Source organism: Tamandua tetradactyla, chromosome 1, assembly GCF_023851605.1.
Source record: "Tamandua tetradactyla isolate mTamTet1 chromosome 1, mTamTet1.pri, whole genome shotgun sequence".
In the NCBI taxonomy this organism is placed as follows: domain Eukaryota; kingdom Metazoa; phylum Chordata; class Mammalia; order Pilosa; family Myrmecophagidae; genus Tamandua; species Tamandua tetradactyla.
This window is the reverse complement of record NC_135327.1, coordinates 26,685-43,871: the sequence shown is the minus strand read 5'-3', so window position 1 is coordinate 43,871 and position 17,187 is coordinate 26,685. Positions and strand designations below refer to the sequence as shown.

The window sequence follows — 17,187 nt, the reverse complement described above, 5'->3', positions numbered from 1 at the left end:
TGAGGATTAAAGAGCATGGCTCTTCTGGGGTATATAACAGATTCAAACTGTCACACCAATCCTCACCCCTTCCTTTAGTAATATACATTCTAGATTCTGATGCTATGTGTTTGTTTATTTTGATTGTTTCAAATCAATGAAATTATGAGATATTTGCCCTTTCATGTTTGGATTATTTCACTCAACATGCTGTCTTCAAGGTTCACCCATGTTGTTGCATGTATCCGGACTTCTTTACTTTTTTACGGCTGAATAATACTTAATTGTATGTATTAATTAATTTTTATTTATTAATTCATAAATGAATGAACACTTAGGTTGCTTCTATCCTTCACAATTTTGAAAAATGCTCTTATAAACATCATCGTGCAAATACCTGTTCAAGACCCTGCTTTTGAGCCCTTTACGTATAGACTTAGTAATTGGATTGCTGTGTCATATGGTAATTCTGTACTTTGCTTTCTGAAGCACTGACAAATTGTCTTGCTAAAAACTCATAGATTGCAACCAGCAATAAATGAGTGCCCTAGTTCTTATTTTCTGTTTTTTAAAGACTTTTATTATGAAATAAACAGACCGAAAAGCAATAAATTTCAAAGTACATTTTCACAGGTAGTTATAGGACAAATTTCAGAGTATGTTATGGATCACAGTTCAGCAACTTCAGCTATTTCCTTCTAGCTGCTCTAAGACCCTGGAGACTTAAAAGAAGTATCAATATAATGATTTAGTAGTTACACTCATTTGTAAAATCTTATCTTCTCTGTTACAACTCCTCCTCCTTCTTTGATCCTTCTAAATTTTAGAGGTATTTAGGCAGTAACCATTTTAACTTCTTTATGTTGAAAAGAGTTGTCAACATAATAGGGTAGAGGGATGTAACTGGTTGATGTTTTTGGAGAGACTGGTACCTCTGCGCTTCAGTGTTTATCTAGCCTAGGAACCATCAGGAGTTTTTAGGTTTCAGAAAAGAAATTGAGAGTCTGACACTTTTATTGAGTCTCAGATAGAGCCCTGGGTATTCTCTTAGAGTTTATAGGAATATAATATTGTTGTTTGGGGCTTGGCTACCATGGTAATTAGCAGTATCTAGCTGAAGCTTGCATAATAGTAACCTCCAGAAGAACCTCTGAACTTTATTTAAAATCTCTTAGCCACTTAAATTTTATTTTTTTTACATTTCTTTCCCCCTTTTGGTCAGGTAGGCATTGTCAATGCATGGTGCCTGAGCAAGGCTCATCCTTGTCAGTCAGGTCCCACGGTGCCAGGTAAACTTAAATCCCTGGACCTCATATCCCATGTGGGGGGGAGGATAAAGATTTTACTTGAAGAGTTGAGTTTATAGAGAGAGGCCACATCTGAGCAACAAAAGAGTTTCTCTGGAAGTAACTCTTAGGCATTATTATAGGTAGGCTTAGCTCCTCCATTACAGAAATAAGTTTCTTTAGAGCAAGGCTCAAGATCAAGTTGCTAATGTTTGAGAAAGTACGAGGTAGAAAAGTTTAATTGTTCCATATTTTTTATCCATTCCCTCCAGAAACTTTGCCAATACTTTTTAAGTATCTGGCCAACATACTCTGGAAGGTATCTGGGTATTACATTAGGTTATATAGAATTGCAAGACCTTGTTCCTAATTCTAGACTCTATGTGTTGAGGTTTTTTAAATGAACTGACCAGACAGATTGAGTTACAGTGTATGCTAATTTCAAGATTTGGACAAAATAATCCTCTCTTCCTTTGGTCTCTGTTCCATTTTACTAGCTGCTGGAATGCAATATACCAGAAACTGAATGGCTTTTCAAAAGGGAAATTTACTAATTTGCTCATTTCCAGGTCTAAGGCATAGAAAATGTCCCAGTTAAAACAAATCTATAGAAATGTCCAATCAGAGGCATCCAGGGAAAGATCCCTTGGTTCAAGAAGGCAGATTAATTTCAGGGTTTCTCTCTCAAGTGGAAGGGCACATGGTGAGCACGGTGTCATTTGCTAGCTTCCTGTCCTAGCTTCCTGTTTCATGAAGCTTCCTGGGAGGTATTTTCCTTCTACATTTCCAAAGGTTACTGCATGGTGAACTCTGCTTCTTGTGGCCATGTCATTCTGCTCTGCTCTCTCTGAATCTCTAGCTTCCTCCAAAATGTTTCCTCTTTTATAGGATTCCCATAAACTAATCAAGACCCACAAAAATGGGTAGAGACGTGTCATCACCTAATGCAGCTTAATCACCACTCTTGATTGAGTCACATCTCCAGGGAGATTGTCTAATTAGAGTTTCAAAAATATAATACTGAATAGGGATTAGAAGGAACGGTGCCTTTACAAAATGAGAGCAGGATTAAAACATGTCTTTTCTACATGGAGCTACACCCGAGAATCGCGTTTTAGGGAGAGAAAAAGTAAGAATGAACTTCAAGAGCTTGAAAAACAAATAGCATCTGTCTCTGACGAAAATAAAGAAACAGAAAAGCAAATTTATCATCAAGATGCTGCCATAGAGAATACCCAACGCCAATGTGAAAGCCTTGAAACTCAAATCAAAGCCTTACATACAGAAAATGTAAAGCTTAAATTTGACATTGGAACAACCCAAGAAGATTTTGAGGAACAAATGATAAGACATAATGCATATTATGCAAAAATAAAAGCATATAAAGATAGTTTTGGAGAAGTAGAGAGCAAATGGTCATTTATGTCTGAACTCCGGGAAAAACAAGATCTTGTTAAAAAACTAAAGATGATGAAAGAGGAACTTATGCAAGATCTCCAAAATCCAGAAGGAAACCGAATAGAACAAGTACAGGAAGACATTACGAAGCTAAATGATAAAATTTTAACTGTAAAAGAATCTATCACTGAAAAAGCTTGTTTTCTTGAGGAAGAAAAAAGTTACATGAAAAATTAAGAAAAGAAATAGAGGTACAACATAAGAGATATGATGCAATTCTTAAGCGTTTGCGTTGTCAGGTGAGCAAGCTTCAGTCAAATAGAAGACAGTGGCAATGGAACATTGAACGACTTGAAAAAACTGCAGCTGAACTAAGAAAACGCATTGAAATGAAAGAATAACATTGTCATAGGGCAAAGGGGAGCACAGACTCTGCCAACTCAATTATGGGACAGAATGTTGAGAAATTCCTTTGGATTCTTAGCAACCAGGGTCCACTATCAGAATCCTGTCTGGATGAGGGATATATTTGCTCTTTTTCAAAATCAGAATCTGTTTATTAAAATTCTTCTGAACCCTACTACTAATAGCAGTAGATAGACAATCAGAATGCTTACTGGAGAATAGTGAAAGGCGACATGCATGTTTTGAGTATGCACAATATATTGTACTCAGGAGTGCCTATTTATAACTTTGTCAACTTCACCACCATATGGAGTAAAACTTTTAGAAGAAAAGGATAAATTGATTTTTCTGTGATTTAAATTGTCAATATATTAAAAATTTCATCTATTTCAAACTTTTTATTTGAACTTATTTTTTTAGAACCACCATCACTTGAGCCCCTGAATATTGAAATTTACAAAAATGCTGTTCTTTGTTCCGTGCTTCAGATATTTAACTCACTTCTCTTTTAATCAGAAGGTATCAATAAAATTTTATTGATTATTTGAAAAAAATGTCTTTTCTAGGCTGCATGTATTCTTGCAAATCAGCACAGTCTCATACAGAATACAGACAGTATCATCCTTTACCTTGTATTTTGATTATCTTGGCATCAACCTGATTAACTTCGTTTTCCTGATCAGTTTTTTGGCTTCTTTAACAGTTGTTGTAGGTATCAATGCTGATTTTCAGAGTTGTAGAACTCCAACTCTGAGTCTTGGGTGTCACACAGGTACCAAAGTTCAAAGGAAATACCAGGTCATGCACATATAATGCAGCATCTCAGAATTTAGATAGAACACCCAAAGCTCAGGAATAAATGTGACTGCTGTAAGAACTTACAATCTAGGCCCCAATTTTCTTAAAAGTATTTTGTCAAAGAGGCCATATACTGTTTGTCTTTTAGTTTCAGACATATTTTGTCACCATAATGTCCTCATGGTTCATTTACCTTGTTGCATGCCTCACGATTTCATTCCTTTCTGTAGTCACACAACAATCCACTGTAGGTATACACCACAGTTCACCCTTCTACATTCAGTAAATGTACTGATAACATCTCTCTGTCTCCACTCAACTTTCCACCTCCTGCCCATTGTCCTGTTTTATTAGGATTGCTGTGAAAGCCTTCTCACTGGTCCTCTGCTTCCACTCTTGCTTCTTTCTAATCCATTCTCCACCCAGCTACCTGAAGATGTCTTTTACAGGGTGACTGTGTGATTGTGAGAGCCTTGAGTCCGATGCTCCTTTTATCCAGAGTATGAACAGATGAGTAAAATAATATGTTTTAAAGAAATGAATAATGGGGCGGGAAGGGGTAAAATAAATTGGGTAGATGGAAATACTAGTTGTCAGTGAGAGGGAAAGGTTAGGGTATGGGATGTACAAGTTTTTCTTTTTATATCTTTTTCTGGAGTGATGCAGATGTTCTGAAAAATGATCATGGTGTTAAATACACACTATGTGATACTATTGGGAGCCAGTGATTGTACTCCATGTATGGAATATATGTGCATGAAGATTCATCAATAAAATATTTAAATAAAAACAAACCACAGTGTGATATCATCTGACACCCACTAGAATGGCCATTAGTAAAAAAGCAGAAAACTGCTGCAGCCAGCATGGCTCAGTGTGGGGACTGAAGGGAGATGATAGGGAATTAAGAAAGAAAGATGAGAGACAAAGATACAGTTAAAGCTGGGGGCAGGTGGAACTCTGAGCTCTGATGGAGACTGAAAGACCCCAAGAGGTTCATCACTGTTATTTTATAGGGCTGCGAGGTAAAGAAAGTAACAAAAATGTAACTAAAGAATGGGAAAGGAGGAAACAGGGCTGAACCATCTGCTTTCCTGTGCTGGGATGAGTCAAAAGTTACAATGTTTCTCAAGGCCTTCTTCAGCCCCACACTCAAGCATCTTTGCAATGCTTTAGTCTTTCCAGGACATCAAGTGCCTGTTTCCACAGAGACAGCATTGCTGTATCTCTGCAGTGAACATGTGATCTCTGCCTCATCCATGCCCAACAGTTTACAACCATTTTCAATACCTTCATATCTTTCTCTCTTCCACTTCTGCAGTTCCCATTATATGTATGTTGGTTTCCAAGAGGTCTTTAAGACTCTGTTCATTGCTTCTCACATTGATTATTCTCAGTTTGCCTTTATACAAGTTTCCTTATTTTCCTGATTTCTGCTCATATTCGCTGTTGTGTCCCTTTAGGGAATATTTCATTTTGGTTATTATATTTTTCCTTTCTATAGTTTAAGGTTTTTTTCTTTTCTTTTTACTTTTTCTTTTCAAATAATCTCAAAATTAGAGGACAGCTACAGAAACAGTACAAACACCATACAGAGAAGTCCAGCAAACCCCTTCCGCACCGCAGACACCCAGACAGATCCACCCACAAATGTTAGCATTTTATCACCTGTGCCACATCAGTCTCTCTGTCACCTATCATCCATCCATCCATCCATCCATCCATCCATCCATCCATCCATCTATCTATCTATCTATCTATCTATCTATCTATCTATGTTTCTGAACATCTAAGTGCAAGTTGCAAACATGCTACTACTTGGACACATAAGACCTCCATGTACATTTCCTTTGAACAAGGATATTCACTTACGTGATCACTTTAAGCTCAGTTGTGAAGTTCAAGAGATTCAACATTGATATGAAGCTTATAGTATATGCTCAAATTTTCTCTGATGTCCCAATAATATCCTTTTGAGCCTTTTCTCCTCCATACTTAGATCCCATCCAATATCATGTATGCATTTAATTGTCATTATCTCTTTGATTCCTCCTTTCTCTTTCTTTTTTTAAATTGTGAAACATATGTACAACATGAATCTCCCCATCCTTCCCAAGCTTAGCAGTCAGTGGGAGTATCACATTCACAGTGTTGCAGGACCCTCATCACCATCCAGTTATAAAACTGTCCTTTACCCAAGCCGACACCCTACATTCACTCTGCATTCACTCCTCAACCTTGGTAATGTGCACTGTTTCTTGTCTCCGCATTTTGCATATTCTCCGATATTTTCTTTGTGGCTACCTAGTGACTTAAATTTAACATCCTAAATCTGTAAAAGTCTTGTGTTTGTATTTACTTTATTATTTTCTTTACCAGAAATCTTCAATTCATCATGTGTGGCTTCACTCAATTTTCTAGTGTCCTTTTCTTTCAATGTACAGACCTCCCTTTAGTAATTCTTGTAGAGTTGGTCTAGTAGTAATAAAATCTTCACCTTTTCCTTATCTAGGGATGTCTTAATCCCTCATTTGTCTGTGTATATGTGTGTGTGCTGTATGGTGGGGGTCCCATTTCATTCTTTTTCCATGTGAGTATCCCACTGTTGCAGCAGCATTTGTTTAAATTTTTCTTGGTTGCTTTTGTTTGTTTGGGGAAGTGCATGGTCCAGAAAATGAACCCGGGTCTCCCGCATGGAAAGTGAGAATTCTGCCACTGAACTACCCTCACATATCCAATAATTCCTTGTGTTTGAAAGATAATTTTGTCAGTTATAGATTTCTTTGTTGGAAATTTTTTTGGTTATGATTTTTGAAATATGTCCTCCCACTGCCCTCTTGCATCTATGCCTTCTGATAAAATATCAGCTCGTAATCTTCTTGAGGCTCCCCTGTATGTGGCATGTTGCTTCTGTCTTTTGGCTTTCTGAATTCTCTCTTTATATTTGTAAGTCAACATTTTCATTGTAATGTTGTGCAGTTTCGGTTTATTTATGTTTATCCTGGTTGAAGTTCATTGAGCATCTTGGATGTATATATTCATTAAATCTCAGGAGTTTTCAACCGTTACTTCTCTTTAAAGTCTTCATCTGGAATACCCAGGTCTGATCTCCTCATTGATGGTTTCCAATCTTCTCCTTTGACTTGACCATAACTTCTTGTTTCTTTGTATTTTAAAAAATCTTTTGTTGTAACTTGGACATTTTGGTTTATTTTAAGCTGTTATTGCTGGGATTTAGACCCTGAACATATATTCCTTACGTTTGTATCTAGCTAGTTTTATGTCAGAAGTTTCATTGAATGCCAGGAGCTAAGAAAGAAAGGAAAAATGAAAATCCCCCTCCTAATCTTTGCAGATTGATCTGTTTGGGTGCTCTCCATTAGAGTTTATCCATCCACAGAGTGTTTAGAGAATAACTCCAAGCCAAAGCATAGGGACCTCCTAGGTCCTTTCTGCATGGGTGTCTGGTCTGGGGCATGCATATTTGACCCTAGGAATTCTCCTTTTACAGGATAGCAGTGTCCTCTGTTCTATAGGAAACAGATTCTTCAGTCCCAGGCACTGCTCTGTATGTCCAAGCCAGCAGTATCTTTCCCTAAGAGGCAACATCTGACTGCCTCCCAGAATGTTCTGTAGGAGCTTTCTGTGCCACTCTCTGTGCATAGGATAGGTCCCGTGACAGAAATCCCTCGGGCCGTCAACAGACAGATGAGGCCAGACATACGTGCTGCCTGTATGAGCACAAGGGTTACTCCGTTCCTTCTGAAACGAGGAGCAGGGATCCACACTGGGGAGTGCAGGCCTCTTGCATGATGGGCCAGTAAGGAAGGGAAAGGGCCAGCCAGGGCACCGCAAGTAGTCTTTCTTGATTTGACAGAAACCCTATTACTGCAGTCCTTTAACTTTTTTTTGGAGTTTTGAGAACCACATTTCTGCAAGTTCTTACTAGTTGTTCAAAGCTTCTTTGGGGAGTCAGCCCTGAAACCTTTTCACTCTGCCGTTTGGATCAGGTGAGAGCCCAGTGAGCTGGTTCTTTTTCAGAATCTCCTTATTGAACCTCTTATTTAGTGACACATTGTCTTCATACTTTCCTTTATTTCTCATTTTTGTTTACTAGATTCTAAAACAAATGGCAGACAATTAATGGGCTCAACAATAATAATATATTGACTTGTGATTTCACAAGTTAGAATGCTTGCTTCTTACAAGGATTGGTCTCAGTTGGAGCTAATGAACTCTGCAAGTGAAGCACTATAGCAGCCATAGATAATACATAAAGGAGTGAACGTGTCTGTGTTCCAGTACAATTTTACTTACAAAACAGGTGACAGGCCAGATTTTTCCTTTATATTGTAGTTTGCTAACCCCTGTTCTCTGTCCTTATTAATTATTTTAGTCTACATTTTACATGAATTAATTGGAGAGTTGTATTAAAATCACAAAGAACTGTGGATTTGTCTACTTTATTTATGTCAACTTCTGTTTATATATTTGGGAAAGTTACATGCAAATTTAACTTTGCTTTATCTTGTTGAAGGGAACATTTTATTATTATAAACTGTTCCTCTTTATTTTTCATAATTCTTTCTTCCTTTAAAACCTACTGTTTTGATAATAATGTAACCCACATCAACTTTCTTTTCATTAGTGTTCGCATGGTACATCATTTTACGTCCTTTTTTTTTCAGTCTACAGATAACTTTCTATATGAAATATTTTATTTGTTGTGATTTTAATGTAACCAGACAGCCCTTCTTTGAATTGGATTGCATGGTCCAAGGATTGGCACATTTTTTCTGTAAAGAGTCAGATAGTAAATATTTTCAGCTTGAAGAGTCATACAGTCTCTGATGGGACAGTTCAGCTCTGCTCTTTTGTAAATGATTGGGCATCACCCTGTTCCAATAAAACTTTATTTATATTAAAATAGTGGCAAGCTGGAATTAGCCCATGGGCCCATACAGAGGTTCCTGACCCCTGACCTAGAGTATGCCAGAGGAAATCTGTTGGGATGTGGAATGAAGATTGTAGGAAGTTTGTTTATATTTTATATGAGCTAGAAAAATAAGAGTTAAAAAACATAGCTTTTCTAATATATTTATTGACAATACATGTACATAACTCATAAATACATCCAAGTGAATTATATGGTAAAAGCATTTTTTGTAATTGAGTTCCTACAGAGTATAAGATAAAATTAAGTCCAGAATAGGCATCCCTTACAATAATTTGCTTTATGCTGTTTAGAGTAAAGTATAAGAATAGATTTCTTGTATATTTTCTATAAAACCTAAGTATGACCTTCAGATTGAACAGAGCTGTCTTGTTACAGACAGTGTCATTCAAGAACATCACTGTGGAGTTAACCCAGGAGGAGTGGCAGCTCCTGGGACCTGCCCAGAGGACCCTGTACAGAGATGTGATGCTAGAGAACTACAGCCACCTTGTCTTAGTGGGTGAGCATGTTTGCATGACTTACCTGTATACCTCTCTATAGAAGATATTTCCTTTAAATTTTGCCTTTACACCTGTATACTTTATTTAGAGTTTATGTTAAATATTTAGTTAAATATTTAGTCTTTTCTTTCAGGAGTCTAAAGTAACTGAACATTCTTAGGACTAGAGTGTTTGAAAGCAATGGGAAGTTTACATGAGACCTTCACGTTGCTGCCTTGGAAGCTTTGTCTTCTTCCACTTTTGGAAACCAAAAGGCTCATTTAGCTGACCTAAGTTCTCAGTTGTTCCCATTTCAAACCAGAGGTGGTTTTGAAGTTGAAACAAAGAAAAGGGCCATGGTTGTTAGAGGAACAATTCTCAAACTAGAGTTACCCAGGTAGGTTACTGAGCAGTGCCAGACAGAATCCTGCAGATGGAAGGAGACTCCAGAAAGTTAACTCTGAAGTGAACACCTTTATTTTCCAGAATTATTTTTAGAAGGCCAAAAGATACAAAAAGCACCAAAAGAATAGGCTTGGCTATGTTAAAATTAAGAACTTTGTTCATATAAGATATCATTAAATAGGTGAAAAGAAAAGCCACAGAGTGGCAGAATGGGTTCAAGTAGCCTAGAAAGGATAAGCATCCTAACATTATAAAGAACTTCTGTAAGTGAATGTGTGAAAAAGGTAGGCAACCCAATTAAAAATGAGCAAAAGAGTATGAACTGAAACTTTCAGTGAAATCTGAATGGCCTTGAATACATGTTCAGTCTCATTAATTTTGAGGTAAATGTGAAATAAAACAGGGAGCTACCCAAGAGATGAGATTAATGAATCCCACAATACCAAGTGCTGGTGAGAGGTAGAATATGGGAGACCCTCATGCAGTGATGGTGGAAATATAAACTGGTAGAGCCACTTGAAGTCAGGATGATATTAGCAGGTTAAAATGAAGTTATGTGTAGGTTATTAGGAGGTAGAAATAGGGTAGAGATTGGGTAATTGGGGCTGAAGGACTACAGATTGTGCAACAGGATTGGTGGTAAAAATTCAGAATGGATAGCACAATACTACCTGATTGTAGCACAATAATATAAGTACACTGAATGAAGCTGCATGTGAGAATGATGAGGGAGAAGGGCTGGGGGCACATATGAAAGCAGGAGAAAATGTAGATGATAAAGTCTGAGATGGTATAATTTAGGAATGCCTAGAGTGTACAATAATAGTGACTAAATGTACAAATTAAAAAAAATGTTTTTGCATGAGGAAGAACAAAGGAATGTCAGTATTGAGGGTGTTGAAAATAGATAGTCATTCATATTTTAGAACTTCAACTTCTGTGTGAGACTAAAAGGAGAAATGTTTATTTGGCGCAAAGTTTATATTTTGACTAGTGTACTTCCTAATTTAACTTGTATGGTCAGTTTAATTGAACACCATAAGTACATGGAACCTTGAATAGGGCATGAGATTTTGTTGGTTTGTCCAGGTTAGTGTGATGCCCCGATAAATCCCAGAGTGATATGAACAGTGAATAAAGAAGTATTCCCAAAGACCCCTTGGAATGGATGGAATGGGGAGAAAGGGGGAAAATTCAACTTCCCCATTTGAAAAATTCCTGATATTCTCACAAGCAGTGGGGACAACCAAATCAATAGGCCAAGACTTTGATCTTAGGGTTTGCCCCAAAGAAACTTATCCCTGAAAAAATAGGCTAAGCCTAGTTAAAATAGGTCTAAGGGTCACCCCCAGCGAAACCCTTTTGTTGCTCAGATGTGGCCTCTCTCTAAGTCAACATGGCAATAGAACTCACTGCCCTCCCCCCACTACTTGGTATGTGAGTCCCAGGGATATAAACCTTCCTGGCAACATGAGACAGAGATCCTGGGATGGGCTGGGACTTGGCATCAAAGAATTGAGAAAACCTTTGTGACTAAAAGGGGAAATAGAGAAATGAGACAAAATAAAGTGTCACTGGCTGAGAGATTTCAAACAGAGTCAAGAGGTTATCCTGGAGATTATTCTTACACATTATATAGTAGCCCCTTTTAGGTTTATGATGATTAGAGGAAAGGTACTTAAACTGTAGATCTGTGTTCCAGTAGCCATGTTTCTTGAAGATAATTGTATAATGATATAGCTTTTGCAATGTGACTGTGTGACTGTGAAAACCTTGTGTCTGATTCTCCTTTTATCTAGGGTTATGGACAGATGAGTAAAAAATATGGATGAAAAATAAATAATAGGGGGAACAAAGGTTAAAGTAAATTCAGTAAATTGAAATACTAGTGGTCAGAGAGAGAAGTAAGGGGTGTGGCATTTGTGAGTTTTTTCTTTTTACTTCTTTCGCTGGAGTGATGCAAATTTTCAAAAAAATGATCATGGTAATGAATACACAACCATATGATGATACTGTGAGCCATTGATTTTACACCATGTATGGAATGTTTGTATGTCAAGAATGTATGTTTTTTGTGTACATGTAAAAACAGGAAAATAAAAACAAAAAAATCTTACCAAAATTGACACAGAAGAATTAAAATATCTGAATGCCCTAAACAATAATTTTTAAAAGTTATGCATAACATATAGTCAATCAATGCTTTTCCTAACTGTATAATCTGGAAAAAGTCATGATTATACACTCTAGGATGCTAAAATAATACTTAGGCCATTATTTTTTATAATTGCCAAACACTGGTTTATTAACAGTAGATGGGAGAAACAGTGATATTCTTTATGGAATATTAGGCAACTACAGAAAAACTTGTTAAATGTTTAGAAACATGCTAAGCAGAAGAAACCAAAAGAATATGCCTATATGGTTACATTTATGTAAAGGTCAGAAACAGGCACAATTCAACTGCATTTTTAGAAATTCATATGTTAGTCATGAAATATAAGGAAAAGCAAAGATCAAATGACATGAATATTAAGGAGTGGTGAAATTTCAGCATAAAGAAGTTGTGATCAGGCAAAAACAGTAAATACAAGTTTTTACAAAGCCAATCATTTTCTATTTCTTGACTTAGTTTATAAATACTTTATTAAAAATTATTTAGCACTTGTAATGCCATATTCCATAAAAGAGTTTTATGCAGATGTGTATTATGTTTCACACCTAATAAAGACATAAGAGATGGACCAAAAGTGACAGATGATATTTGTAACATATATAACCGAAATAGGCAGGCATTTAGAATGCATAAATAGTTCAAACTTTCCTTAATTTTCCTATGATAAGGACTTCATGATACCCCATTTAAAATTGCACTCCTCACATCCAGTACTTCATGTCTTCCCTCCTCCACTTTATTTTTCTCCAAACCCATTCTCACCATCTAATGTAACATAAATTGCTGATATATCTATATACATATATCATATATCATATATATATTTCCCCCCCAATGGGCAGGTACCAGGAAGCGAACCCGAGTCTCTGGCATGGCAGGTGAGAACTCTACCACTTAGCTGCCATTGCCACCCTGCTTATATGTATATTATTGTGTCTCTATGTCCTCTCATATAAAGCCTTTGAGGATAAGTATTTCTCTCTATTTTCATTAATGTTTCATCCCCATTGTACTGAAAATATGCTCATCATACATTCAGAAATCAGCAAATAGTTTTTGAAGTTGAACATCATATAAGTTATTTCATAAAGTAAATAACTAAAATGGAAAATGGGCAAAAAACAGATCAGACATTTTTCAAAGGTAAAGTTCAAGTACCTATCATGCATATTCATTACCTGATTAGTGATCTGGCAGGTATAATTTCGTATCATGAGTTGTGAATTTATATACCCAAGAAGTTGTCAAAGAATAAGAAGGCTGACTCTTCCCAGAGAGTGATAGTTTGGTGTAATGTCATAACAGGAATTTCACAAGGCAAGCAGCAGTATAAATTGGCACAGTACCCTGGAGAAGGAGGTGGGCATTACACTTAAAGTGAATATATTCATTCTGTATCCAGCAGTTCCACTCCCTAGCTTACATACTCTAGAAAAATCCTACTGTATGTGTTCACCAGGAAAAAGGATGTCCAGCTCAACAATATTTGTGAGAAAAAAACTATAAATGATCTGAAATACTCCTACAGGGTGGGTTAAAAATCAGTCATATTTCCATATAGTATTATTGAATTCGCCTTTTGAAAAACCATTCCGTTTCTGGTGTATTGCATTCCTGCAGCTGGCAAACCAGAACCGATGTTGGTACCAGAGAGTGGGGTGCTGCTGCTGCAGTTTGCAAACACCAAAGATGTTGGAATGGCTTTTGAAATGGATGAGGGAAGGATGTGGGCTAATTGTGAGAACCTTGACAGAGGAGGCCTCGATTGCTTTGAAGAAATTGTTGGTAGAAATGTGGCCTCTGAAGATACCTCTGATGAGGCCGTAGACAGAAAAGAGGCATGTGCAATTGCAAACTCGAAGAAAGGCGATCCTTGTTTCCCTACCGCATTTAGTCGGGCGGAATGGACGAGTGGCTTTGTCTGGAAGGTAGACTTCAAATGCCATGAACTTGGATATTTCACATGAGAGATCTCCCCATGAAATGTTGAAGGTGCAGCCTGGTTTCTCCTGGCATTATCGTCAGATGTGACTGGGGAGAGATAAGCTGAGGCCTGAATTCTTGGGTAGCAAGAAACCAGAAGTTGATGTTCTGGGAAAGTATGGGCTTCCCGGAAGGGAGACACCAGAGAATAGTGCACCCTGTGAGGACGGAAGCAGTCAGTGTTTTCCGAGAAAGCCAGGATCGGACCTGGAGTTTTCCAGGGAGGGTTTGTGGAAACGCCATCTGTGTGATGGGCATGATCCAAGGCTACTGCCTTGAAAGCCAACGAGAGGGCTGTGGGACCGGTAGAAAGAGAGCCACTGCCAGTGTGGACCGTGGGGTTCAGAGAAGGGACAGCATGGAAGAAAACTGACTTGAGAGGCAAAAGCTTGGAGGCTGAGTTCTGAAGTCAAGAAGCCTCAGGCCAGGAGAGCGGACCCACCCAAGCCCGTGGAGAAGGAGTGAGTTTGCCCCAAAGGCCGAGGGTGGGCCTTCCTCCTGGTGGCAATGGAAGCGTCGTTCCGCCTCCAGGCCTTGCAGAGAGGGGAGCACATTCCCTGGGGTTTGGGGAGAGCCTGGCTGCCACCACATGGTGGGGTGAGCATGTGCCGCAGAGATGGCACAGAGCCTGGGTGCCGCCCCTGTGCTGGGAGAGGGTGGTGCCAAGAAAAAGGTGTTCTCCCCAGTGTCCCAGAAGGTTCCCTTTGTCAAGAGGCAGACCTCTGCAGAGGCCTTTGTTCCAGGTGGGCCTGCTGCTTTCAGGAGCCCCGAGGACCAGTGACTTTCAGACTGGAACATTCGGATGGACTTTGTCCTGCAGATTTTCCAGTCTGCTTGGGTCCTGTGTCCCCTGTGTTCCCTCCACCCTATCGGACAGCATACGTGTATCCCAGGACTGTTCCTCCTTCGTCTGTTGGCAGCAAATGACTTGTCTTGGGTTCTTAGTGATCTCAAGGCAGAGGGTAATTTTGCCGTTCAGAGACCGTGCCATAACGAACTTAGGAAGGACTTTGTTCATTTCTCACTTTGTATGTCATGTCTGTTGTTAGTGAAGTGCTCTGAGGTTCCCTGAGACTGTTCTGGAATGAATGTGTTTTGCACAGGGGAGAAACAGGTCCTTTTTAGGGTCCAAACGGTGAAATGTGCTGATTTGAAGGGACGCATGTTCCCTAGACAAGCTGTGTTCTAATTTCAATCCCATTTCCAAAAGGCAGAATAATCCCCATCCTATACTGTATGTTTCAGACCGGAGTCAGATCCTCTCCCTGCAGCTGTGATTTAATCCAGCGTTTTTGCTTTGCTAGATTAGGTGGCGACATGACTCCAGTCATTTCAGTGGACTTAAAACAGTTAAAAGAGACAAAGAAGGATACTATCTACTAATAAAAGGAACAATTAAACAAGAAAACATAACAATCATAAATATTTACACACCGAATCAGAATTCCCCAAAATACGTGAGGAATACACTACGAATACTGAAAAGGGAAATAGACACATCTACCATAATAGTTGGAGACTTCAATTCCCCACTCTCATCAATGGACAGAACATCTAGACAGAGGATCAATAAAGAAACAGAGAATTTGAATTTTACAATAAATGAGCTAGACTTAACAGACATTTATAGGACATTACACCCCACAACAGCAGGATACACCTTTTTCTCAAGTGCTCATGGATCATTCTCAAAGGTAGACCATATTCTGTGTCGCAAAGCAAGTCTCAACAAATTTAAAAAGATTGAAATCATACACAACACTTTCTCAGATCATAAAGGAATGAAGTGGAAATCAACAATAGGCAGAGTGCCAGAAAATTCACAAATACGTGGAGGCTCAACAACACACTCTTAAACAACCAGTGGGTCAAGGAAGAAATGACAAGAGAAATTAGTAAATATCTCGAGGCAAATGAAAATGAAAACACAACATATCAAAACCTATGGGACGCAGCAAAGGCAGTGCTAAGAGGGAAATTTATTGCCCTAAATGCCTATATCAAAAAAGAAGAAAGGGCAAAAATTCGGCAATTAACTGTCCACTTGGAAGAACTGGAGAAAGAACAGCAAACTAACCCCAAAGCAAGCAAAAGGAAAGAAATAACAAAGATTAGAGCAGAAATAAATGAAATTGAGAACATGAAAACAATAGAGAAAATCAATAAGACCAGAAGTTGGTTCTATGAGAAAATCAACAAGATTGATGGGCCCTTAGCAAAATTGACAAAAAGAAGAAGAGAGAGGATGCAAATAAATAGGATCAGAAATAGAAGAGGAGACATAACCACTGACCTCACAGAAATAAAGGAGGTAATAACAGGATACTATGAACAACTCTATGCTAATAAATACAACAATGTAGATGAAATGGACAAGTTCCTAGAAAGGTATGAACAACCAACTTTGACTCAAGAAGAAATAGATGACCTCAACAAACCAATCACAATGAAGAAATTGAATCAGTCATTCAAAAGCTTCCCAAAAAGAAAAGTCCAGGACCAGATGGCTTCACATGTGAATTCTATCAAACATTTCAGAAAGAATTAGTACCAACCCTGCTCAAACTCTTCAAAAAAATTGAAGTGTAGGGAAAGCTACCTAATTCATTCTATGAAGCCAACATCACTCTCATACCAAAACCAGGCAAAGATATTACAAAAAAAGAAAACTACAGACCAATCTCTCTAATGAATATAGATGCAAAAATCCTCAACAAAATTCTAGCAAATCGAATCCAGCAACACATTAAAAGAATTATACATCATGACCAAGTAGGATTCATCCCAGGTATGCAAGGATGGTTCAACATAAGAAAATCAATTAATGTAATACACCATATCAACAAGTCAGAGCAGAAAAATCACATGATCATCTCAATTGATGAAGAGAAGGCATTTGACAAGATTCAACATCCTTTCCTGTTGAAAACACTTCAAAGGATAGGAATACAAGGGAACCTCCTTAAAATGATAGAGGGAATATATGAAAAACCCACAGCTAATATCATCCTCAATGGGGAAAAATTGAAAACTTTCCCCCTAAGATCAGGAACAAGACAAGGATGTCCATTATCACCACTGTTATTCAACATTGTGTTGGAGGTTCTAGCCAGAGAAATTAGACAAGAAAAAGAAATACAAGGCATCAAAATTGGAAAGGAAGAAGTAAAACTATCACTGTTTGCAGATGATATGATACTATACGTCGAAAACCCTGAAAAATCCACAGCAAAACTACTAGAGCTTATAAATGAGTACAGCAAAGTAGCAGGTTACAAGATCAACATTCAAAAATCTGTAGCATTTCTATACACTAGCAAT

The 17,187-nt window shown here is 37.9% G+C and overlaps 1 long non-coding RNA gene and 1 pseudogene across 2 annotated transcripts in view; both read left to right on the top strand.

The window, feature by feature from the left end:
- The window catches only part of LOC143688438 (uncharacterized), a 33,047-nt gene that overhangs the window by 5,225 nt on the left and 10,635 nt on the right, over positions 1-17,187 (top strand). For both annotated transcript variants that reach the window (XR_013178003.1, XR_013178002.1), the window contains exon 2: positions 9,199-9,322. This is a non-coding gene — a long non-coding RNA (uncharacterized LOC143688438). The remainder of the gene's footprint in view (positions 1-9,198; positions 9,323-17,187) is intronic.
- On the top strand, positions 2,495-3,064 carry LOC143682910 (coiled-coil domain-containing protein 122 pseudogene; annotated as a pseudogene).